We start from the raw sequence: 9,815 nt of genomic DNA, 5'->3' as shown, positions 1-9,815 counted from the left end.
AGGCAGAGGCTGTGTGCAGAGGCACAGGACAGCAAGGACACGCCTGCCACAAGCTGAACTGATCAGCGCCCCGCCCCTGGAGCATCCAGGCCCCTGCAGACTGAGAGCTGGGTAGTTACTGCGCGAGCTGATTCCAGGGCTGGAGAGCTGGCCGCTGCCACTGATGTTGTTCCTCCAGGGGCCTCACAAGATTAACAACCCCCACTGAGCCTCACAGTGGCCTCACCAGATAAACAGCTTAAACATCTTTAACTGAGCCCTGCACCAGGCAGGGGGCTGAGCGGCTCCCCCAAGTGTTAACACCTGAAAATCAGCACAGCAGGCCCCTCCCCCAGAAGACCAGCTAGACGGACAGGGGAAAAGCAAATTATTGACCAAGCAGCACTGGAAAGTTCCAGGGGAAGTGGTCAGATTTACAGTATACAGAATCAGAGGATACTCTCCCTTGTTTTTTGATTTCTTTGCTTCCGCCCACCCGTTTTATTTCTTTTCTTCTCTTTTTTCCTTTTTTCTTTTACTTTTCTCCTTTCTCTTCTCTCTTTTTCTCCTTTTCCCAATACAACTTGTTTTTGGACACTCTGCACTAAGCAAAATGTCTAGAAGGAAATCCTCAGCTCAAAAGAAAGAATCAGAAACAGTACTCTCTCCCACAGAGTTACAAAATTTGGATTACAATTCAGTGTCAGAAAGCCAATTCAGAAGCACATTTATAAAGCTACTGGTGGCTTTAGAAAAAAGCATAAAGGACTCAAGAGACTTCATGACTGCAGAATTTAGATCTAATCAGGCAGAAATTAAAAATCAACTAAATGACATGCAATCCAAACTGGAAGTCCTAATGACGAGGCTTAATGAGATAGAAGAAAGACTGAATGACATAGAAGACAAGTTGATGGCAAGGAAGGAAGCTGAGGAAAAAAGAGAAAAACAATTAAAAGACCATGAGGAAAGGTTTAGGGAAACAAATGACAGCCTCAGAAGGAAAAAATCTACGTTTAATTGGGGTTCCAGAGGGCGCCAAAAGGGACAGACACCAGAAAGTGTATTTGAACAAATCATAGCTGAGAACTTCCCTAACTTGGGAAGGGAAACAGGCATTCAGATCCAGGAGATAGAGAGATTCCCCCCCCCCAAATCAATAAAAACCATTGAACACCCCGACATTTAATAGTGAAACTTGCAAATTCCAAAGATAAAGAGAAGATCCTTAAAGTGGCAAGAGAAGAGAGATCCTTAAACTTTATGGAGAGAAGTATTAGGTTAACAGCAGACTCTCCACAGAGACCTGGCAGGTCAGAAAGGGCTGGCAGGATATAATCAGGGTCCTAAGTGAGAAGAACATGCAGCCAAGAATACTTTATCCAGCAAGGCTCTCATTCAGAATAGTAGGAGAGATCAAGAACTTCCAAGATAGGCAGAAACTGAAAGAATATGTGACCACCAAACCAGCTCTGCAAGAAATATTAAGGGGGACTCTGTCAAATGAAGAGGAAGTTCAAGGAAATAATCCACAAAACAGGGATAGAATAGGTATCATGGTGACACTAAATTCATATCTTTTCAAAGTAACTCTGAACGTGAATGGGCTTAATGATCCCATCAAAAGGTGCAGGGGTTCAGACTGGATAAAAAAAAGCAAGACCCATCAATTTGCTGTCTACAAGAGACTGATTTTTAGATGTAAGGATACCTACAGCCTGAAAATAAAAGGTTGGAGAACCATCTACCATTCAAATGGTCTTCAAAAGAAAGATGGGCTAACCATCCTCATATCAGATAAAGTTTATCCCAAAGACTGAAGTAAGAGATGAAGAGGGATAATATATCATATTTAAAGTATCTATCCAACAAGAGGACCTAACAATCATGAATATTTATGCTCCGAATGCGGGAGCTGCCAAGTATATCAATCACTTAATAACCAAAGTTAAGACATACTTAGATAATAATACACTTATACATGGAGACTTGAATACGACACGTTCTACAATTGAGATATCTTCTAAACACAACATCTCCAAAGAAACAAGAGCTTTAAATGATACACTGGACCAGATGGATTTCAGAGACATTTACAGAACATTAATCCAAACACGGCTGAATACACATTCTTCTCAAGTGCCCAAGGAACTTTCTCCAGAATAGGCCACATACTGGGTCACAAATCAGGTCTGACCCGATACCAAAAGATTGGGATCGTCCCCTGCATATTCTCAGACCATAATGCCTTGAAATTAGAACTAAATCACAACAAGAAGTTTGGAAGGACCTCAAACACGTGGAGGTTAAGGACCATCCTGCTAAAAGATGAAAAGGTCAACCAGGAAATTAAGGAAGAATTAAAAAGATTCATGGAAACTAATGAGAATGAAGATACAACCATTCAAAATCTTTGGGATGCAGCAAAAGCAGTCCTAAGGGGGAAATACATCGCAATACAAGCATCCATTCAAAAACTGGAAAGAACTCAAATACAAAAGCTAACCTTACACATAAAGGAGCTAGAGAAAAAACAGCAAATAGATCCTACACCCAGCAGAAGAAGAGAGTTAATAAAAATTCGAGCAGAACTCAACGAAATTGAGACCAGAAGAACTGTGGAACAGATCAACAGAACCAGGTGTTGGTTCTTTGAAAGAATTAATAAGATAGATAAACCATTAGCCAACCTTATTAAAAAGAAGAGAGAGGAGACTCAAATTAATAAAATCATGAATGAGAAAGGAGAGATCACTACCAACACCAAGGAAATACAAACAATTTTAAAAACATATTATGAACAGCTATATGCCAATAAATTAGGCAATCTGGAAGAAATGGACGCATTCCAAGAAAGCCACAAACTACCAAAACTGGAACAGGAAGAAATAGAAAACCTGAACAGGCCAATAACCAGGGAGGAAATTGAAGCAGTCATCAACAACCTCCCCAGACACAAGAGTCCAGGGCCAGATGGCTTCCCAGGGGAATTCTATCAAACGTTTAAAGAAGAAACCATACCTATTCTCCTAAAGCTGTTTGGAAAGATAGAAAGAGATGGAGTACTTCCAATTCGTTCTATGAGGCCAGCATCACATAATTCCAAAACCAGACAAAGACCCCACCAAAAAGGAGAATTACGGACCAATATCCCTGATGAACATGGATGCAAAAATTCTCAACAAGATACTGGCCAATAGGATCCAACAGTACATTAAGAAAATTATTCACTATGACCAAGTAGGATTTATCCCCGGGACACAAGGCTGGTTCAACACTCGTAAAACAATCAATTTGATTCATCATATCAGCAAGAGAAAAACCAAGAATTATATGATCCTCTCATTAGATGCAGAGAAAGCATTTGACAAAATACAGCATCCATTCCTGATCAAAACTCTTCAGAATGTAGGGATAGAGGGAACATTCCTCGACATCTTAAAAGCCATCTACGAAAAGCCCACAGCAAATATCATTCTCAATGGGGAAGCACTGGGACCCTTTCCCCTAAGATCAGGAACAAGACAGGGATGTCCACTCTCACCACTGCTACTCAACATAGTACTGGAAGTCCTAGCCTCAGCAATCAGACAACAAAAAGACATTAAAGGCATTCAAATTGGCAAAGAAGAAGTCAAACTCTCCCTCTTCGCCGATGACATGATACTCTACATAGAAAACCCAAAAGTCTCCACCCCAAGATTGCTAGAACTCATACAGCAATTCGGCAGTATGGCAGGATACAAAATCAATGCCCAGAAGTCAGTGGCATTTCTATACACTAACAATGAGACTGAAGAAAGAGAAATTAAGGAGTCAATCCCATTTACAATTCCAACCAAAAGCAAAAGATACCTAGGAATAAAACTGACCAAAGAGCTAAAAGGTCTATACCCTAAAAATTACAGAACACTTCTGAAAGAAATTGAGGAAGACACAAGGAGATGGTAAAATATTCCATGCTCATGGATTGGAAGAATTAATATTGTGAAAATGTGTATGTTACACAGGACAATTTACACATTTAATGCAATCCCTATCCAAATGCCATGGACTTTCTTCAGAGTTGGAACAAATCATCTTAAGATTTGTGTGGAATGAGAAAAGGCCCTGAATAACCAGGGAAATATTAAAAAAGAAAACCAGAGCTGGGGGCATCACAACGCCAGATTTCAGGTTGTACTACAAAGCTGTGGTCATCAAGACAGTGTGGTACTGGCACAAAAACAGACCATAGATCAATGGAACTGAATAGAGAATCCAGAAGTGGACCCTTAACTTTATGGTCAACTAATATTTGACAAAGCAGGAAAGACTATCCACTGGGAAAAAGTCTCTTCAATAAATGGTGCTGGGAAAATTGGACATCCACGGGCAGATGAATGAAACTAGACTATTCTCTTACACCATACACAAAGATAAACTCAAAATGGATGAAAGATCTCAATGTGAGACAAGATTCCATCCAAATCCTAGAGGAGAACACAGGCAACACCCTTTTTGAACTTGGCCACAGCAACTTCTTGCAAGATACATCTATGAAGGCAAGGGAAACAAAAGCAAAAATGAATTATTGGGACTTCATCAAGATAAAAATCTTCTGCAAATTTCACACATGAAGACTTAGACATGGCCAACAAGCAAATGAGAATATGCTCTGCATCTCTTGCCATCAGGGAAATAGAAATCAAAACCACAATGAGATACCTCCTCACACCAGTGAGAATGGGGAAAATTAACAAGGCAGGAAACCACAAATGTTGGATAGGATGCGGAGAAAAGGGAACCCTCTTGCACTGTTGGTGGGAATGTGAACTGGTGCAGCCACTCTGGAAAACTGTGTGGAGGTTCCTCAAAGAGTTACAAATAGATCTTCCCTACAACCCTGCAATTGCACTGCTGGAGATTTACCCCAAAGATACAGATGCAGTGAAACGCAGGGACACCTGCACCCCAAGGTTTCTAGCAGCAATGTACACAATAGCCAAACTGTGGAAGGAGCCTCGGTGTCCATCGAAAGATGAATGGATAAAGAAGATGTGGTCTATGTATACAATGGAACATTACTCAGCCTTTAGAAACGACAAATACCCACTGTTTGCTTCGAGGTGGATGTACCTGGAGGGTTTTATGCTGAGTGAAATAAGCCAATCGGAAAAGGACAAACATTATATGGTCTCATTCATTTGCGCTATATAAAAATTAGTGAAGGAGAATAAAGGGAACGGAGAGAAAATGAGTGAAAATATCAGTGAGGGTGACAAAACATGAGAGACGCCTAACTCGGCAAAATGAACAAGGGGTAATGTAAAGGGGAGGTGGGTGGTAGGTTGGGGTAACAGGGTGATGGACACTGAGGGGGGCACTTGGAGGGATGAGCACTGGGTCTTATGCTAAATGTTGGCTAACTGAACTCCAATAAAAATATTTTAGAAAATAGAAAAATAATAAAATCATAATAAAATTGATTTAGCCAGACTAAACAAAATCAGAAAGAAGAAAAACAAATGACACCATGGAAATACAAAGGATATTGAAAAATTATATTTCAAAAAATTGGACAGCCTAGAAACTAGAAATTCCTAAAACACATAACTTCAAAAAATTGAATTAGAAAGAAAAGGAAAATTTGAACAGACTGATTACCAACAGTGAAAATGAATCAGTAATCAAAACACTACCAGCCAACAAAAGTCCAGGACCAGTTGACTTCACAGGTTAATTCTACCAAATATATCAGGAGAATAAATACCATTCTTCTCAAAGTATTTCAAAAAATAGAAGAGGAAGGAAATCTTCCATTTTTGTTTTATGACGCCATCATTACCCTGATACCAAAAACAGAAAAAGATACACAAAAAATATGAAAGAACCACAGGCAATATCTGTTATAAACTTATATACAGAAACCGTCAACAAAATAGTATCAAACTGAATCCAATACACTAAAAATAATCATTCACCACAACCAAGTAGGATTTAATCCAGGAAATCAAGGGTGGCTCAATATTCAAAAATCAATCACAGTGATACATCATATCTATGAGAGAAAGGATAAAAACCATATGAATGCTTCAGTAGATGCAGAAAATACATTTGATAAAGTACAATATCAATTCATGATAAAACTCCACTATAAAGTAGGTTCAGAGGGAATATAATAAAGGCCAAATATGAAAAATTCAGAGCTAGTCAGTAGTGAAAAACTGATCACTTTTCCCATAAGATCAAGAACAAGGCAAGGATGCCCCCTCTCACTTTTATTTACTTTTATTTAAGATAGTGTGGTGAGTTCTAGCCACCACAATCAGACAGCAAACAGAAATAAAAGGCATCCAGATAGAAGTAGAATTTTCACTCTTCAGAGACAATCTGATACTATATATAGAAAACCTGACAGACTCGACTGAAAAGCTGCTAGAATTGATATAGGAGTTCAGTAAGTTTGCAGGATACAAAATCAATGTATACCAATCCATCATATTTCTAGGCACTAACTATGAAGTAGCAGAAAGAGAAATTAAGAAAACTGTCCCATTTAGAATTGCACCAAAAATTGTAAGACCTAGGATAAATTTAATCAAAAGAAAGACCTGTACTCTGAAAACTATAAAATATTGAAGATGACAGAAATCAGGGGAAAGATATTCAATGCTCATGGATTGGAAAAATAAATATTGCTAAACTGTCCATACTACCTAAAGCAATTACAGATTCAATGCAATGTCTGTCAAAATACCAAACATTGGTTTTTCAGAGAATTTAGAACAAAGTACCCTAAAATTTGTATGGAAACAAAAGGACCTAAAATACCCAAAACCATCTTTAAAAAGAGTAAAACTATAGGTATCAGAATCCCAGATTTCAAGTTATAATATAAAACTGTAGTAATCAAAACATATGGTACTGGCACAAAAATAGACATATAGATCAATGGAACAGAATAGAAAATTAGGGGAAAAAAAACACCTCATAGTTACATAGTCAACAAATGTTCCACAAAGGAATGAAGAATTTGCAATGGGAAGAAGAACATCTCTTCAATGAATGGTCTGGGGAAACTGAGCAGCTACATGAAAAGGAACCTGGACTACTTTCTTACACCATACAAAAAATAAACTCAAATTTATTTGAAGGACCTAAAAATGAGACCTAAAACCATAAAAATCCTTGAGGAGAGCATAGGCAATAATTTCTCTGGCACTGGCTATAGCAACATTTTTCTAGATGTGTCTCCTAAGACAGGGAGCAAAAATAAACTATTGGGAGTACATCAGAGTAAAAAGCTTCTGCACAGCAAAGAAAATAATCAACAAAATGAAAAGACAACCTAATGGAATGAGAGAAGATATTTACAAATAACATATCCAGTAAAGGGTCAGTATCCAACATATATAAAGAACTTCTATGACTTAACACAAAAAATCCCAATAATCTAATTAAAAAATCGGCAGATGATATGAATGATATTTCTTCAAAGAACACAGATGCCAACAGACACACAATGGAAAGGGAAGGAAAAATAAAATAAGATGAAAATTGAGAGGGAGGCAAACCACAAAAGACACTGAACTCTATGAAAGAAACTGAAGGTTGCCGGAGGGGAAGTGAGGGTAGATGGGGTGAAGGAATAATTAGGTGATGAACATTAAGGAGAGCATTTGATGTAATGAGCACTAGGTGTTATATGCAACTGATGAATCACTAAATTCTCCCTCTGACCCTAAAACAAAAAATAAAAAAAAAAGAAAAAAACCCCTGAAAACTTATAGCCCAGGAGAAAGTGAAATGAGATATTTAAAAGTGCTGAGAAAAGAAAGAACAAAAACAAAAACAAAACAGAAAAAACCTCGTGACAAAGAATGCAATATATGGTGAAGCTGTCCTTTGGCAATGAAGAGATAAAGACTGTCCTAGAAAAACAAAAGATGAGGGAGTTCATCAGCGCTAGATCTATTTTATAAGAAAGAGTAAAGAGAGGTCTTTAAGTTGAAACAAAAGAACACTATTAAGTAACATGAAAACATATGAAAGTAAAATTTACTGGTAAAAGAGGAATATGTCAATATTTTGAGTACAATAATATTCTAATGGTGGTATATAAATCACATTGAGCTGTAATATAAAAGTTTAAAACAGAAGAATTATAGAAGCTATAAAGAAGTATAGCTATTATAATTTTTGATGGATACAAAATATAAAAATATTTATATTTTGACATTAACATAAAATGTAGTAGGAGGTAATAGTGTACTTTTTGAAGAGTTTTTGTATGCAATTGAGGTTATCAGTTTAAAATACATTCTTATGTAAGCTTCGTGGTACCCACAAAGAACAAATCTCTAACAGCTACCCAAAAGATAAGAAAAGGAAATCAAAACAGAGCAATGGGAAAAAAAATTCAACCACAAAGGAAGACATATACAATGGAATATTACTGAGCCATTAGAAAGGATGAATACCTACCAATTGACCAGATGGAGCTGGGGGATATTATGCTAAGTGAAATAAGTCAATCAGAGAAAGACAATTATCATATGGTTTCAGTCATATGCAGAATATAAGAAATAGTGCTGAGGACCATAAGGGAAGGGAAGGAAAACTGAATGGGAAAAAAATCAGAGAGGGAGACAAACCATGAGAGACTCTTATGTCTGGGAAAAAAACTGAGAGTTGTTGAAGGGAAGGTGGGTAGAGGCGTGATGGGTGTGAAGGAGGCATGAATATGATGAGCATTGGGTGTTACAAGCAACTGATGAATTATTGAAAACTACATCTGAAACTAATTATGTACTATATGTTGGCTAATTGAATTTAAGTTAAGAAAAATAACACACAAAGGAAGACAAAGGAAGAAAGGAACTACAAACTGGAAAAAATGTAAATGGTGAAAGTATGTCCTTACCTATCAATAATCACTTTAATTTTAAATGGATTAATTAAATTAAATTCATAATTAGTTACATTCTCTAATCAAAGACAATGAGTGGTTGAATGGATTAAAAGAGAAAACCCAAAGCTATGCTGCCTACATGAGGTTCATTTTAGCTGCAAGGACACTAGTACTGGAAGTGAAGGTGTGGAAAAAGATATCCCATGCAAATAGCAACCAAAAGAGAACAGGGGTGCCTATAATTACATCAGAAAAAATAGACTTTGGTAAAAATCTCTCTCAAGAGATAAGGCTATTATAAAATCAAAGTGGGGTCAATTTATCAAGAAGATGTAGCAATTGTAAATACATATAACCATCAGCATATTGTCTGAATGTGTAAAACACATTGACAGAACTGAAGGAAGAGATAGACAGCAGTACTTTAAACCCTACTGTCTATAATGGATAGATCATCCAGACAGAAAATCAATAAGGAGACAGTGGCCTTGGATAACATTATGGATGAAATGGACATAACAGATACATGCAAAACATTTCATTAAATAGCAGAGTACACATTTTTTTTTTCACACATTCTTCTTAAGCACTCATGAACACCCTTTAGGGTGGATCATATATTTGCCACAAAACAAGTCTTAACAAATTTAAGAAAAATGAAATGCCAAGTGTGTTTTCTGACCACAAAGATGTGAAACTAGAGACCAATAACAGAAAGAAAATTGGAAAATTCACAAATATATGGAAATTAAATAATACACTTTTAAACAAATAAAAATAAATATTTTGAGACCAATGAAAATGGAAATACAGCATACCAAATTTTAAAAAGATTTTATTTATTTGAGAGAGAGCATTACATGAACAGCAGGAAGAAGGATAAGCAGGCTCCCTGCTGAAGAGGAAACCTGATGTGAGGCTTGATCCGAGTCAAAAGTAGACA

Source organism: Canis lupus, chromosome 23 (assembly GCF_048164855.1).
Source record: "Canis lupus baileyi chromosome 23, mCanLup2.hap1, whole genome shotgun sequence".
Classification (NCBI taxonomy): Eukaryota; Metazoa; Chordata; class Mammalia; order Carnivora; family Canidae; genus Canis; species Canis lupus.
The sequence above is the reverse complement of the archived record's forward strand: the minus strand, read 5'-3'. Positions refer to the sequence as shown.